A 13,575-nucleotide genomic window follows, 5' to 3' on the forward strand; every position below is an offset into this window, starting at 1 on the left:
ATCCACTCTGATGTAATTACTTATTGAGTTTCCCACTTTCTCAATGAGTATCATAATAGGAGGATTCTTGACCCGGGAAAACTCAGAACTTTCGCTGCAATATTATTGCATCGTGGAAATTTTCATTTACGCAAATACTATTTGTGACCTTTTCACTCTTCACTGGCCTATAGAACCAGAAGCCTTAATTATTGCCTCTTTAATTTCACACCTTACTCGTCGTTCTTATCCCCCTTTGGACCTCACATGGAGGATTCGACCTACGGCGATTCGAAACCACACGTGCTAGGCACCTTGAAACGCTCGACATTTTACTTACCTCTTTGTCCCCATATTCCTCCACCCAATTCCGAAGCCACGCCCCTTGATTTCCATAACCCGACCTTGCCAGTCAATCTCTGCTGAAAATGCAGTTTGTTCTGAATTTTTAAAATATATATATTCGAAATTTCGAGCTATAAAAGAGACACAGCTTGTTTTGGGTTAATACAAACTAGATCTTTAAAAATTTATATATGAATTTACATATGTGATCACCATAGCTTACAATATTCTGTCAACATGGGGTTTATATAGCTTATCACACAGCGTTTAGTTTGTGCTCGCTTCGGCAGCACATATACTAAAATTGGAACGATACAGAGAAGATTAGCATGGCCCCTGCGCAAGGATGACACGCAAATTCGTGAAGCGTTCCATATTTTGATCCTTTTTCTAATTCCTCCCTCCGAATTGACTAAGCAACATAGTTCTCACAACCTGGATCTATTGTGATTGTTACTATTGTTTTCTCTGCTGTTGCTATTTTTTTGCAATGTTGTCTGTGGCTTTGGGAAAGATTGCAGACATCATCTCATCTAAATTCCAAACCACAGTAGCAGCATTTTCAGCTCCTCTTTTTTTAAAAAACAAAATCTTTGTATAGCTTAAAAGATGCAGTCATCAACGTGGCTTTGCTGGATTGAAGCAGTGCATCCCATTAGCCATCGATTTCCAAAAGTTAAACTTTATTCCAGATTCTCAACAAGGGGAACAAAAAGTTAGACTGCTCCTAGATTTGGAGGCTTTGTTTTAGCATGTGAGAAGACTTGCTGGGCCACACTTGGCTGTTTGTTTGATTGATTGATTGATTGATTGTTTGTTTGAAAAAACAATTGCTATTAACCTGCCTTCCATTGAGGTCCTGTATACTGCACGAGTCAAAAAGAGGATTGAGAAAATATTTACAGACCCCTCGCATCCTGGACACAAATTGTTTCAACTCCTACCCTCAAAATAGAGCACTGCACACAGAACAATTAGACACAAGAACAGTTTTTTTCCCCGAACGCCATCACTCTGCTAAACAAATAATTCCCTCAACACTGTCAAACTATTCACTAAGTCTGCATTACTATTACTATTAATCTTCTCATCGTTCCTATCACCCATCTCCTCCCACTTGTGACTGCATGACTGTAACTTCGTTGCTTGTATCTTTACGATTTATATTGATATTGTTTCCTAGTATGATTTGATTGCTTATTGTACCATATGACTGTCAGTGGGAGTTGGGCCTTGTGATTCTTGAGGAGTGTATCTTGTCTTTTTATGTACACTGAGAGAATATGCACCAAAGACAAATTCCTTGTGTGTCCAATCACACTTGGCCAATAAAGAATTGTATTGTTTGTTTGTAGTAATGTCACCCAACTCTGATGAACTCTGATAGAGATCATGGGAACTGGCAATATTCAAAGATCAATTTTGAAATCATTATTTAAGACAATGTTTCTCAATCTCAGCTGGCTGGGGAATTCTGGGAGTTAAAGTTCAAAGTTTAAAGTTAAAGATTGGGAAAATGAGGACTATGTTATTGTAGCCCCTGCAATAGCATAGAATGTCCCCCAGGGGGAGCTCCACGACTACTTATAGGAATACGGTTGATATTGCATTTATAGATGTATATGCATATACAAGCAATCTCTTTTCCAGTATTTTTGTTGCAGAGAAAAATAACAGGTCTGTTCTTGTCCTGGATTTCTTTTATGGATTATTCTGAAAGTTTCCTTTAGCCTTGAAAGAACCTCTGCCTTAAAATTTCCCTCTGTCCCTCTCCTCTTGGAAAGTTGCAGCTAAGATCTTCCTACTTCTCCATTCTTTATCCTTCCCCACCACTACTCCCCAAAAACACTCTAATCCAGTGTTTCTCTACCTTGTGAACTTTAACACGTATAGACTTCAACTCCCAGAATTCCCTAGCCAGCATGCTCCCATTTGGAGAATTCTGGGAAATTGAAGTCCACCCACTTTAGACTTAGACTTAGAATAACTTTATTGTCACTTGGAATGTACACTAATGTAGGGAGGGAGGGAGGGAGGGAGAGATGATAGATGATATAGATAGATGAGAGAGAGAGAGAGAGAGTGATAGATATAGACAGACGATAGATGATAGATAGATAGATAGATAGATAGATAGATAGATAGATAGAGAGATAATAGATGGATAGAGAGATATAGAGAGATGAGACAGAGAGAGAGAGAGGGCAAGAGAGATTATAGATGAGGGAGATAGTGATAGAGCGATATAGACAGACACACAGATAGGTAGACAGAGGGGGGGAAGATAGATATAGATAGATGATAGGTAGATAGATAGATAAATAGATGAGAGATGAGAGAGAGAGAGTGATAGAGAGAGATAGACAGATGAGAGAGAGAGAGAGATGACACAGAGAGAGAGAGATGAGAGATGCGAGTGATAGAGTGATAGAGAGATAGACAGACAGATATAGAGATGAGACAGAGAGGGCGAGAGAGATGATAGATGATAGAGAGTGATAGAGAGATATAGACAGATGATAGAGAGCGAGAGAGAGAGAGAGATGAGACAGAGAGAGAGAGAGAGAGATGAGAGTGATAGAGAGATAGACAGAGAGACAGACAGAGAGACAGACAGACAGATAGATGTAAGGAGATAAGAAAGAGAATGAGAGAGAGAGAGATGAGTCATATATAATCAGAATAATAGAGTTGGAAGGGTCCTTGGAGGTCTTCTAGTGAGTCCAATCCCCCTGTGTGTGTGTTTGTGTGTACACACGCAAACACACATACACACACTGTGTATATATTAATTCATACAATTTTGAAGATTACTATACATCCAAGACCAGAGGCATTTCTATTGGGGCTGATAGATGAAAACTTGCATGGTTTTTTAATTCTCAGATAGGATAACTTTACTAGTAACCTGGAGCCCCTTTTGGACTTTTTGTGCAAAACTGAAAAAATTGAAATTATGCTATATGGGTTTGGTGTTTAGTAAAGATTTGTTTATAACAAAGTGAATCTTATGTTGTAATTGGCCGGTTGCAGCATTTTGCAATCACGTGACATGATTTATGTTGTATTGCTGCCACAAACCGGGCTTTTTGGCCAGTTTCTGGCAAAATAAATTCCCATAGGAATGAATTGATTCACTTAATGACCACTGTGCTCACTTAATGACCAACCACAAAAAAAGTAGTAAAATTGGATCAATCTTGTGAGTGCCTTGACTTAGAACTATCATGATTTAGAACACAAATTCTGTCTACCATGACGGTCATAAATCGAGGACCACCTGTGTACTATAGATAATGTAAATTCTTATCTTTTGTTCATGTTTTTCACTCTGCCTGCTTGCTTTCTAACCTCGTTTTCCCACTTATGGCTTTTGATCTTTGCTGATGTTTTAATAAACAAAGAAGTTTAATTTTTGCTAGCTAATCTGAACTGTGCCCATGTGTTTACTCTCATCTGGATTTAGGGATTGCGTGGGAATGTGCTGGGAGAAAGATAAACTGAAAGTTAGTAATTTTCCAACAGGCCTAGGCTTGCAGAAGGCATAAATAGAGGGATTTATATTCTTTTTAAACACAGACAAGATATCTTACTGGTGTAGCTAAGGGTTTCCCTGAAATCTCAATTTATATTTCTCACTTTTTATGAATTTCAAAGCCTGGTGGAATCCCAATACAAAATTATGCATCTTTCTTTCATCACATTCATCAATGAAATTATGAGTTTTTTAAAAAATCATTACAGTAAACCATTTTGTGTACGCCCGCAATTTTGGACTGTGCATTTTTAAAACTGTTTTTTTTTTTTTTGCCTTAAATTTCCTGACAGCACAATGAATCAGTGGAATGATTTGCCTCCAAAAGTTGTGGATGTTCCAACACAAGAAGTTTTAAAGAAGAGATTGGACAACCATTTGTGTGAAATGGTATAGGACCGTGATGGTGAACCTATGGCATGCGTGCTGTAGGTGGCACCCGGAGCCATATCTGCAGGCACGCGAGCCATTGCCCTAGCTCAGCTCCAGTCAGCTGATTTTTGGCTGCTCCTCCCCTCCCAGGAGTTTCCATGCAGCCCATTTTGGATGTCAGGTAAGTACAGGGCTCACAAGGAGGCTCTGGGAGGGCGTTTTCGGCCTCCGGGGGGGAGGGGATTTTTGCCCTCCCCAGGCTCCAAGAAAGCCTCTGGAGCCTGGGGAGTGTGAAAAATGAGCCTGCTGGGCCCACTGGAAGTTGGGAAATGAGCCATTTCCAGCCTCCGGAGGGCCTCTGGGGGCGGGGGAGGCCGTTTTTGCCCTCCCCATGCTTAGGGTTGCCAGGTCTGCTTCCAAAAAATAGCGGACAAGCGGGGGGGGGGCAGTTAAGTAGTTAAAAAAAAATTACAATTAAATTATATATTTTCTTACAAACAATTTACAGTAGGCCGTCGTATTTGTTCTGTCGGTTTCGTTGTTGGTAATCCATGCAAAAGTAGCTTCCTAGTCTTTGGTGTATTTGCACACTCCTCTCTTTCGTTTTAAAGAATTCGAAATCTCGCCGCTGTCACTCTCATCACTCGACGCCATTTTAGGTCAGTCGACACAAGCTACAATACATTTTAAAAATGTGAACTGTACATAATTTTATAATATATTTTTATTTTAATCTCATCATTCATTTTTTCGGAGAATCGAGTTCAATGGATATTCGATCTTTGTCTCATTCTAACTTATGAAAAAAAAGACAAAACGCGATTCTCCTATCCTTATTCTCTTAGACTGTACAGCTTTAGATTACGTACCATTTCATCATAAAGCTTTTGAATAAAAAAAATGTCCACTATTTTGTGAAAAAAAATAGTGAACATAATGTGAAAAAAGCGGACTGTCCGCTCAAATAGTGGACACCTGGCAACTCTACGCCATGCTCCAGAGCCTTTCTTGGAGCCTGGGGAGGGCGAAAAACAGGCCTTCCAGGCCCACCGGAAGTCGGGAAATGAGCCGTTTCCGACCTCTGGAAGCTTCAGGGAGGCCTGCTAGGCCCAAAATGGAGCGCAAGGGGGCATTGAATTACACATGTGGGCACGTGGGCATGCGACCCCCCTGCACTCCCCCCCCCGCTTTTGGCACGCAATGGCAAAAAGGTTAGCCATCCCTGGTATAGGATCTCCTACTTGAATAAGGGGTTGGGCTAGAAGACCTCCAAGGTGCCTACTACATTTTATAATGGAATAGTTTGGGTTGCCACGTTGTAAAAAAAGATGTTGAGACTCTAGAAAGAATGCAGAGAAGAGCAACAGAGATGATTAAGCTAAAAAAACATCCAAAGAACTAATGTTGCCAGGTGTCCACTATTTGAGCGGACAGTCCGCTTTTTTCACATTATGTTCACTATTTTTTTTCACAAAATAGTGGACATTTTTTTTATTCAAAAGCTTTATGATGAAATTAAAATGTAATTTAATATTTTACATATTATTATAATAATATATTTGATGTTTTGAATTTTAAGTAAAGTTTTGAGGTGATTATTTTAATACGTGTTAAAATGTTTGTAAGAAAATATATAATTTAATTGTAATTTTTTTTTTATTTTTTTACTATTTAACACACACACACACACCCTGCTTGTCCGCTATTTTTTGGAAGCAGACCTGGCAACCCTACAAAGAACAGTTGCAGGAATTGGGCCAGGGGTGAAATCCAGCAGGTTCTGATAGGTTCTGGAAAACCGGTAGCAGATATTTTGAGCCGTTCGGAGAATACCACCTCTGGCAGGCCTCAGAATGGGGTGGGAATGGGGATTTTGCAGTATCCTTCCCCTGTCACGCCCACCAAGCCACGCCACGCCCACAGAACCGGTAGTAAAAAAAAATTGGATTTCACCACTGAATTGGGCATGTCTAGTTTAATGAAAAGAAGGACTAAAGGGAACATGATAGCAGTCTTTTAATATTTCAGGGGTTGCCACAGAGAAGAGGGAGTCAAACTATTCTCAAAGCACCTGAGGGCAGGACAAGAAGCAATGGGTGGAAACTAATCAAGGAGAGAAGCAACCTAGAACTAAGAAGAAATTTCCTGACAGTGAGAACAATAAATCAGTGGAAAAACTTGCCTTCAAAAGTTGTGTGTGCTTCATCATTGGAGGTTTTTAGAAAGAGAGAAAGAGATGGGATAGCCAATGGTATAGGGTCTCTTGCTTGAGTAGGGGGTTGGACTAGATGACCTCCAAGGTCCCTTCCAACTCTGTTACTCTGTTTTGTAATTTGATTACAAGTGATCTTGCTGGTTATTTTCGTGCAATGTTTTATAATAAAGAAACTCACGTGCCTTATTTCTTTTAATGCTTTGGCAACCTTATCTATTTCAGAAAATCAAATATTATTCCGTCTTAAGAATTGCCCCTTCCTTCTGTCCGTCCCCAGCCACGCAATAATCACGCTATTATTGGATATTTAAATATGGTTTATGGTTTTTGTCTCTGTGGTTGGAACGGTGTGTCTGTCTCCATTGCCTAGTTACTAGAGGTGCTCAAATATAGCAGGCATACAAACAGGTGAAAAGAAAAAACAAAAGACGAACTCATGAGATCTGGGACTGCAGATATCCACAGCTCAGGTTAGATTCCCGTGGATCAATCCACTGGCATATAGATGGGGGGGGGAATCTCCCCAGTAAGTAATCAGTAAATTTTGATTTGGTGACATTCGCATCCCTTCATCTTTTAGATCTGAATCTCCTTGCTGCTTGCTTTTCCTTCTTTCCACTCAACGTGGTTTATTTTAAAATCTGAAGTTTTTAATGATGACTGCACGGAAATATATCGGTCAACGGCTTCGTCTCTTTTCAGCAGCTTTGTGACAGGTGAGGAGTGAAAATTAGGGTTAGGCTCCAAAGCTGACAGGTGAATTGTTTTATCCCAACCAACGGGACAGGATCCTTAAAAGGAGGCAGCAGTTAAAAGTTTTCGTGTCCTAAAATTCATCCGCTGAGAAATTGGCCATTAACTCTTTCTGGTCAAAATTTGCCCTCCAACTCTGGGCATGATGAGGGTCTATATACAGGTAGTCCTTGACTTACAACCATTCATTTAGTGACCGTTCGAAGTTATAGTGACACTGAAAGAAGTGAGTTATGACCATTTCTCACACTTGTGACTGTTTCAGCATTCCCACGGTCAAAATTTGGATGCTTGGCAACTGACTCATTTTTTTTTTTTTTAAATTTGATTTATATGCCGCCCTTCTCTGGAGACTCAGAGTGGTTTACAGTGCGTTAAGCAATAGCCTTCATACTTTTGTATATTTTATACAAAGTCAGCTTATTGCCCCCACAACTGGGTCCTCATTTCACCTACCTTAGAAAGGATGGAAGGCTGAGTCAACCTTGAGCCTTGGAGAGATTCGAACCAGCAGAAATTGCAGGCAGCTGTGTTAATAACAGGGTGCGTAAACCACTGTACTATCAAGGCTTTATGACGGTTGCAGTGTCCTGGGGTCATGTGATCACCTTTTGCAACTTTCTGACAAGCAAAGTCAACGGGGAAAGCTAGATTCACTGAACGACCATAGGAAAGAGTTGTAAAATTGGGCATAATTTATTTAAAATGTCTGCTCTGCTTAGCAATGGAAGTTCCAATCTCAACTGTAGTCAGCCTTCAGAAGTTGTGGGAGCTTCATCACTGGAAGCTTTCACGAAGAGACTGGACTGCCGTCTGTCAGAAATGGTGTAGGGTCTCCTACTTGGGCTGGGGGTTGGACTAGATGACCTATAAGGTCCCTTCCAACTCTGTTATTCTGTTCAGCTGATAAAGGAATAAATGTCTTGTTACCTCTATTCGAAGATTCAGTACCTTGGTTTGGTTTCCAGAAATGCACATTCGGAATTATAGAAGTGAAAGGGAGCTCAAAGGCCATTTAGTCCAACCCTCTGCTCAGTGCAAGAACTGCTGAAGTAGCTGGGCAGAGTCATTTGTCATAAATATAATGTGTGAATGGGACATCACCTTGGGCCTCCTGTTTTCCTAGAAACAATTTCTCTCATTGTACTTAGACAGTAAATATACAGATCAGTGGTGGGTTCCTCCCAGTTCGGCTCGGTTCTCCCGAGCCGGTAGCAGTGATGATATGATGTCACTGAACTGGTTCTCCCCCCCGCGCCCCCCCTGTGTTATTCTTACCTTTTATTTGGCCTCACCCCCAATCTATTGCTGCCTCCTGAGTCCCAGTTGATTGGCTAGAGGGAAAAAAACTGTTTAAACTCTTGGGGGGGGGGGTTCAAAAGGCCACCCTACAGCTGATCAGTGTTAAAAGAAAACAAATGAGTAGACTGGTGCCTGCAAAAATAAATGCCTGCAAAAATACATGAATAGATCAGTGCCTGCAAAAATAAATAGGTAGACTGGTACAGCTCTGCAAGCAGTTAAAAGCCTGGTAGACCAGTACCTCTGCTAAATCCTAAATAATTGTCACATGACCATCAAGCCACGCCCAAAAAATAAGCCACACCCACAGAACCGATCGTAAAAAAATTTAGAACCCACCCCTGATACAGATAGTTCTTGACTTAACGACTACAATAGAGACCGGAATTTCCACTATAAGTCATGATACTTTAAGTCGAGGCACCCATAGGACTGACCTAATTTTGAGATCGTAAATGGTCGTTAAATGAATTAATATGTTTTCATGGACATTTATGCTGGAAATCAGCCTATGAACCCCACACATTGCATCACGTGGCACTGAATGCTGCAACCAGTTGTAAAGATGGACCAGTCGCCAAGTGCCCAAAATGGCTCATGGTGTTGGAACTCTGGAACCGGATTATCAGGATCTTTTTTGGGGGGGGCAGAGGCGTCATAACTTTGAATAGTTTCTCAGCAGACGGTTGTTAAGTGAGAACTATCTGTACAATTAATCAGTGGAATGAATTGCCTCCAGAAATTGTGGATGTGCCAACACTGGAAGTTTTAAAGAAGAGATTAGACAACCATTTGTCTAAAATGGTATAGGGCTGTGAGGCGAACCTATGGCACATGTGCCACAGGTGGCATGCCGAGCCATAATAGTGGGCACGCAAGCATTGCCCTAGCTCAGCTCCAGTGCACATGTGTGCGCCGACCAGCTGGTTTTCGGGCCTTCTGGTCCACCAGAAGTCAGCAAACGGGCCATTTCCAGCCTCTGGAGGGCCTCTGGGGGGTTGGGGAAGGCCGTTTTTGCCCTCCCCAGGCTCCAAGAAAGCCTCTGGAGCCTGGGGAGAGCGAAAAACAGGCCTAACGGGCCCACTGTGCCATCGTGTGCCAAAAGCAGGGGGAGTGTGTGTGGGGGGTCATTTGCGCATGCGTGGGGGGGCGGGGAACATTGAATTATGGGTGTGGGCATGCGTTTGCACGACCCCGCCATGCTCCCCCTGCTTTTGGCACGCGACGGCAAAAAGGTTAGCCATCACTGATATAGGGTTTCCTGCCTGAGCAGGGGGTAGGACTAGAAGACCTCTAAGGTCCCATCCAACTCTGTTGTCCCAAAGGTGCTTTTTCAAAGAGGCAACTGGACTCTCTGGTTTTTCTTTGAAGACATTTTCGATTCTCATCCAAGAAGCTTCTTCAGCTCATAAGCTCCTTGGATGAGAAGCGAAATGTTTTCAAAGAAAAAAACCAGAAAGTCCAGTTGCCTCTTGAAAAAGCACCTTTGGGACAACCGTGACTTGGATAACTGAGAATCTCCTTTGACTTCCAACCCTGTTGTTCTCTATACCCAGGGGTGAAATGCTCCCGGTTCGGACCCAATCACCCAATCCAGTAGCGATGGAGGTAGGTGGTTCGGAGAACCGGTAGCAAAAATCCCTGCCCCCCATCCCATTGCCCAGCTGAGCTGCGCAATCATCAGAGGCTTTTTTTTTATTTTTAAAAGCATTTTTTCTACAACCTCTTCGGCCGAAGAGGTTATAGAAAAAATGTTTTTAAAGGGAAAAAAAGCCTCTGCTGATCAGGCAAGTCAGCTGGGATCATCAGAGGCTTAAAAAAAAAAGAAAGCCTCTGCCGATCAGGCAAGTCAGCTGGGATCGTCAGAGGCTTTAAAAGCATTTTTTTTACAACCTCTTCAGCAGAAGAGGTTGTAGAAAAAATAGTTTTAAAAGTTAAAAAAAAAAAGTTGGCCACACCCACTCAGTCATATTTCCCACCACCACCACCAAGCCATACCCACAGAACCGATAGTAACAAATTTTACATTTCACCACTGTCTATATCCACTGCAGGCCAAAAAGCTTTCTCCTCGGGAAAGATGAAGGCAGCTGCTGTGGGACTTTCAGGCCAAGATTGCCGGGATCAGCTGAAGCTGCCACGCATCATTTGGACCAACCTCGTCTTCCAGGTTCCCCAGCGTAAGATCCCATCCGAAGGTATGTGGGTGGGTGGGTGCAGTTTCCACCTTGACTGAGCTGTCCGAATGTAGGCTCTGCCTTGCGGTTTCAAAAAGCTAGACGTGAATCTCCAGTGTTGAAAGTTACAGGTAATCTTCCCACTTACAGCCATTCGTTTAGTGACCGTTCAAAGTTACAACACCACCGAAAATAGTAAATTGTCATGACTGTTTTTCATACTTAACGACCATGGCAGCATCCTCATGGTCACGTGATTCAAAATTCATCCGCTTAGCAACTGGCTCATATTTATGACGGTTGCAGTGTCCCGGGGAGTGTGTGTGTCATGTGATCGATCCCCTTTTGTGACCGTCTGACAAGCAAAGTCAATGGGGAAAGCTAGATTCACTTAACAACTGCGGCAAGAAAGGTTGTAAAATGGGGGCAAATCTCAATTAACAAATGTCTCGTGTAGCCACATAAATTTTGGGCTCAATTGTGGTCGTTAGTCGAGAACTACCTGTTACTAGAGAATTAGGTATTGATTGATATTTTGACACTTTGGTTCATTCTGAGGAGTATGTACAGATGAAAAAAGACACAGGATGTGTATCACCCTTCCCTAATTTCACTTCTGTCCAGATGTGTTGGAGTTTAATTTGTATATCCCTTAGCAAAGAACCAGTGTGATATAGATGGTGACATCTGGACCAAGGCTGGGAAAATCCAAGTTCCAAGTTCCCAGCCATGGAGGCTCCTGAAGGATTAGGGCAGTGGTGAGATTCAGCTGGCTCTGGAAAATCAGTTGTTAAATTGCTAGCTGGCCCTGCCCCTACCCTGCCCCACACCTTCCAGGAGTTCCCACATGCTCCATTTTGGCTCTCAGGTAAGTGCAGGGAGGCCTACTAGGCCCAAAACAGGGCATGGGGGGTGCAGCACGGCCCTCCCATGACCTATTTTTGCTCCCAAGAGGCTGCCAGGAGGACTACTAGGCCCAAAATGGGGCACGCGGGTGAGGGGGTGGCCCATTTTTGCTCCCAGGAGGCTGCAGGGAGGCCGAGTGCTGCCTGTCACACCCCCTGGCCATGCCCACCATGGCCCCGCCCACCCAGCCAGTCATTAGGGCAGAGAACCGGTTGTTAAATTATTTGAATCCCACCACTGGATTAGGGCCAGACCCTCCCTAACTACGGTAATACTGGGACGTTGAAAAACCTGTTTTATCAACCTTTCCTGGAATAGGGTGGTAGATAATGGACCATCATTGGCCTTCATCCAGCAGCAGATTGATTGAGCCTGATAATACAGGTAGTCCTCAACTTACAACCGTTCATTTCGTGACTGTTCAAAGTTACAGCACTGAAAAACCCGACATGACCATTTTTCACACTTCTGACCGTTGCAGCATCTCCATGGTCACCTGATCAAAATTCAGACGCTTGGCAACTGACTCATATTTATGACGGTTGCAATGTCCCCGGGTTATGGGATCCCCTTTTGCGACCTTCTGACATGCAAAGTCAAGGGGGGAAGCCAGATTCATTAAATAACTGTGTTACCAACTTAACAATTGCAACGATTCACTTAACTTTGGCACAAAAACTCGTAATATGGGCCAAAACAAATGTCTCATTTAGTAGCCGAAATTTTGGACTCAATTGTGGTCGTAAGTCTAGGAGTATAATAGTAATTCTTGAGCCATCCACCATGGATGAGGAGAGTTGAAGACCTAAACATCTGGAGGGTTCCAGATTACGAAAGAACGATGCAGATAGATAAATAATCCCCCCTCTCTCTTTTCCCCCCTCCATCCCACCTCCCTCCCTCTCTCTCTCATTCTTTCTCCCCTTCCTCCCTCTCTCTTTTCCTCCCCTCCCTTACTCCATCTCTCTTTTTCCCCTTCCCTCTCTCTCTTTCCCCCTCTCTCCCTCCCCCTCTCTTTTCCCCTACTCCCTCTCTTTCCCCCTCCCTCCCTCTCTCTCATTCTTTCCCCCTCCTTCCTCTCTCTTTTCCTCCCCCTCCCTCCTTCCCTCTCTTTCCCCCCTCTCCCTCTCCTTCTCTTTTCCCCTCCCTTCCTCTCTCTTTCCCTCTCCCTCCCTCCCTCCCTCCCTCCCCCCTTTTCTCCTTCCCCCCTCTCCTTCCCTCCCCCTCCCTCTCTTTCCCCCCTCTCTCCCTCCCCTTCTCCCTCTTTTCCCCATCCCTTCCTCCCTCCCTCCCTCTCCACTCTCTCTCTTTTCTCCCTCCCATTCTTTCCTCCCTCCCTCTCTTTTCCCCCTCCCTCCCTCCCTCCCTCTCGTTCTCTCTCTCTTTTAATTTCAGTGACAACTAGAAAAATCAGGAGGCAAGACAGAAATTTGACAGCGGCATCCAAACAAGGTTTCAGGAGTGACGATGGAATCATAAACAAAAAGAAGAGAGAAGGAATATTGCTGCCCCTCTGGTCAGGTTGCAGCCGAGAAGATGCGTCACTAGATGGTCAAGTGTCTACACTACCTGGATCTCAAGATAGGAGTCCACCACTTTTGCCAGCCCCGAAGACCTTAGTCACCTCCGATAAGCAGCCCCCCCGAAAGATCTTAGTTGACCTTCGACCCCTCCTGGAGAACGTCATGGATCCCCTGGACTCTTGGGAAAAGAAACCATTGAAGAAGCAGCCGCTGCAGGAGAGGTGTCCTTCTTCCACCTCTGGTGCCTCCAGAGATGAAGGTACCTTGGAAGGAGGAGGTAAAGATCAGGCTACCAAAACGCCTGCTGATTTCCCCAAGGATCGTGAGATTCCCAGAGTTCATCTCTTTTTGCCTCCTGTTGGAGCCTCCAAGCTTTACAGGAAGAAGATCAAGATCTCCAGAAGAACCATTTGGGCACCTCCAGGAGAATCAACACAGCTTGGAAAAATCACCTTGCCTCCCATCCAT

The 13,575-nt window shown here is 43.5% G+C and overlaps 1 non-coding gene across 1 annotated transcript; it reads left to right on the forward strand.

Moving 5' to 3' along the window:
• Positions 1–598: 598 nt before the first annotated feature.
• Positions 599–705, forward strand: LOC139309189 (U6 spliceosomal RNA). Its single transcript, XR_011599837.1, has one exon. It is a non-coding gene; the product is annotated as a U6 spliceosomal RNA (small nuclear RNA).
• Positions 706–13,575: the final 12,870 nt, after the last annotated feature.

This window comes from Pituophis catenifer, unplaced genomic scaffold (assembly GCF_029215685.1).
Source record: "Pituophis catenifer annectens isolate HBS135680 unplaced genomic scaffold, rPitCat1.0.hap2 SCAF_1, whole genome shotgun sequence".
Classification (NCBI taxonomy): Eukaryota; Metazoa; Chordata; class Lepidosauria; order Squamata; family Colubridae; genus Pituophis; species Pituophis catenifer.